This window comes from Penaeus chinensis, chromosome 37 (genome assembly GCF_019202785.1).
Source record: "Penaeus chinensis breed Huanghai No. 1 chromosome 37, ASM1920278v2, whole genome shotgun sequence".
Classification (NCBI taxonomy): Eukaryota; Metazoa; Arthropoda; class Malacostraca; order Decapoda; family Penaeidae; genus Penaeus; species Penaeus chinensis.
In genome coordinates, this window is record NC_061855.1 from 27,874,652 (window position 1) to 27,877,151 (window position 2,500).

The 2,500-nt window shown below is 42.3% G+C and overlaps 1 protein-coding gene across 1 annotated transcript in view; it reads right to left on the reverse strand.

Annotated features, from left to right (window-relative positions):
- Positions 1 to 51, reverse strand: part of LOC125045749 — a 1,302-nt gene extending 1,251 nt beyond the window's left edge. The window contains exon 1 of the mRNA XM_047643185.1: positions 1 to 51. This exon is cut by the window's left edge and continues 19 nt beyond it. The gene's annotated coding sequence lies outside the window, so the exon portion shown is untranslated.
- Between the last annotated feature and the right edge of the window lie 2,449 nt (positions 52 to 2,500).

The window sequence follows — 2,500 nt, forward strand, 5'->3', positions numbered from 1 at the left end:
GAGGCTGGAGGAGGACGACCTGCATCTGTCGTGATTGTGGTCGTCTGCGCTCGCCAGGATAAAATTTTAAAATAATAATAATAATAATGATAATGAAAATAACAATAAAAAAAAATAATAGCAAAAAAGAATGTTATGTAAAATAATAATAATAAAAATAATAATAATAAAAAAAAAAATAAAATTTAATAAGAAAATTTAATATTAATAATACAATATTAATAATAACAATAATAATGATAATGATAACGGTGATAATAATAATAAAAACTAAAAACAATACCAATGATAATAATAGTAACAATAATAACAATGAAATGACACTTGTAACGTAATAATAACAGTCGTAATAATACCATTGCTATTAGAATATTTACTACTAGTATTATTATTATCATCACAATCATTCTTATAATTGATTTTAGTAGTACTGTTATTATAGTTATCGTTATTAAGAATAAGAATGGGCAGTATAAAATATAGTTTAACAATCGTGATGATAAGAATAATAATGACTGTTACTATGACAACCATTACAAGACAGTAATAGAAAAACAATTATAATAATTATGATAATAGCAATGATGATAATAAATGTAATAATGAAAGCAAAGAACGCAAGACAAATGGTAATAATGAAATCAATAGAGATTGGCATAACAATGATAATAAAGCAATAATGATAAACGATGCACGATAAACTGTTTGAAAGAAAACTCGTTCCCTTAATTATTTATTCAATAAAGCTATAAAGATGCCGACCTGTTTTCTGAAGCCCCGCCTCCGCCGTCGGGACTTTTAGCCTCAGAAGTTCCAAAAATGTCTGGTGGGCCGCGTCTCCCTTTACGGTCGCCGCAGCCGCCAAACCCGTTGTCAGTCCACAGGCTTCTTGTCTCTCCCTCCCCGCCGCTTTTTCTTCCTCCTCTTCATCATCATCGTCTTCCTCTTCTTTATCTCCTGCCTCGTCCTGGTTTTTCTTCACCCTTCCCTTGCCGCTTGTTTTGGACGAGCGCTGGCTCAGAATCTTTTTCCTCTTCTTCTTCCTCCCTTTGCCGCCCGCCTCCACCTTCACCACCTTCAGTCTTCCTTCGCCGTTTCCCCCGTCCTCGCCCGCCCACCCTCGGGAGGAGCGCCGTCGGTGGAGGCGTATAGTGAACACCACGCCGAGCACCACTGCATCACAATGGCGTCGTGGTGAGTGTATGTCAGTCCCACTCTAAGTATCCAGATCACTCGAATATCTATCTGCATGACTCGTGACTGTCTATTACTACGACACATTACTATACGCGCTGGTGCTCACTCACCTAATATGAGGACCGACACGGTGAGGGCCACCACGGCAGCCGGCGCGGTGAGAGGGTGCCCTCCCGCGGCATGTGGAGGCGGCAGCTTGGCCCACTGGCACTGCTCCCCGACGTGGTCCGGGCCACACGTGCACACGTAACCTGGGTGCCGATTCTCGCACGTGCCTCCGTGAAGGCACGGCTGCCACGTGCACTCGTCCACGTCTTCGCACATGCGTCCCACCAACTGCCTGCCCGGACCGCAACTGGTGCGAGGAAGACGGTTAATGAATTATTTGATCTTCCTGTTTGCATTGTTATATGTTATATGTTACATGATAATCTACCATTCTTGTATAAATGCTTGAGATGCTCGTCACGTAAGGAGAACTGAACACATCCGTTAAACATTAATCCCTAGCGTTGAGTACAGCAATGTTAAATCGAGGACCCAACAGTTTAGTAAACAAGAAAGACAATAGCTTCGCGTTCTCCGCCCCGGCAAACAAGGCAACGGCATGACCAGCCACCTTTATTGACCCCGCAGACTGGAATGACCGTTCGCCGTTAGCTGAGGTAAACAAGGAACTAAGCCTAGACGAAAGTTATGCGGCTTTAATCTAATGGAAATCGGCTTCTGAGGTAATCAAAATAACCCGGAATCCAACGGTTTCAAACAGATGTACAGACCTACAGGTGGCGCGGTCCCAGTTGGCATGGCAGCTCAACGGCGGGTTGCAGTTGGTCCTCAGACAGGGGTCGGGAGGATCACAGCCTTTCTCCAGATGCTCTAAGGTGGTGACTTGACCCCATCTAGTGCCGTTGACAGCGGGGGGGAGAGGCAGGGGCCGTCCAGATACTCTTATGTCTTCGACACATGCTGTCAAGAGGAAATGAAGAGAAAATTGGTGTATGTGACAACGGTATTCAAGAAGGGACTAGCGTTAAGCTAATGAAATCAGTTTAGACGCATGAAGACAAGTTCTTTATATTCAATGCACATATGATGCATATATGTGTGTATGAGTATGCATGTGCGCGTTGGTATATATATAGATAAATAAAGAGAAGAAACAGAAATATGAAAAAAGCCAAACTAAGAAACGAAAGAGAAGCAGTCAAACAGAACAGTAAATAAATGTAAGCGGAAGTAAGAGATAAACAAAGAATGCAATAAATGGACCAATGCAAGGAAGATGATGGAGTTGCTGTAT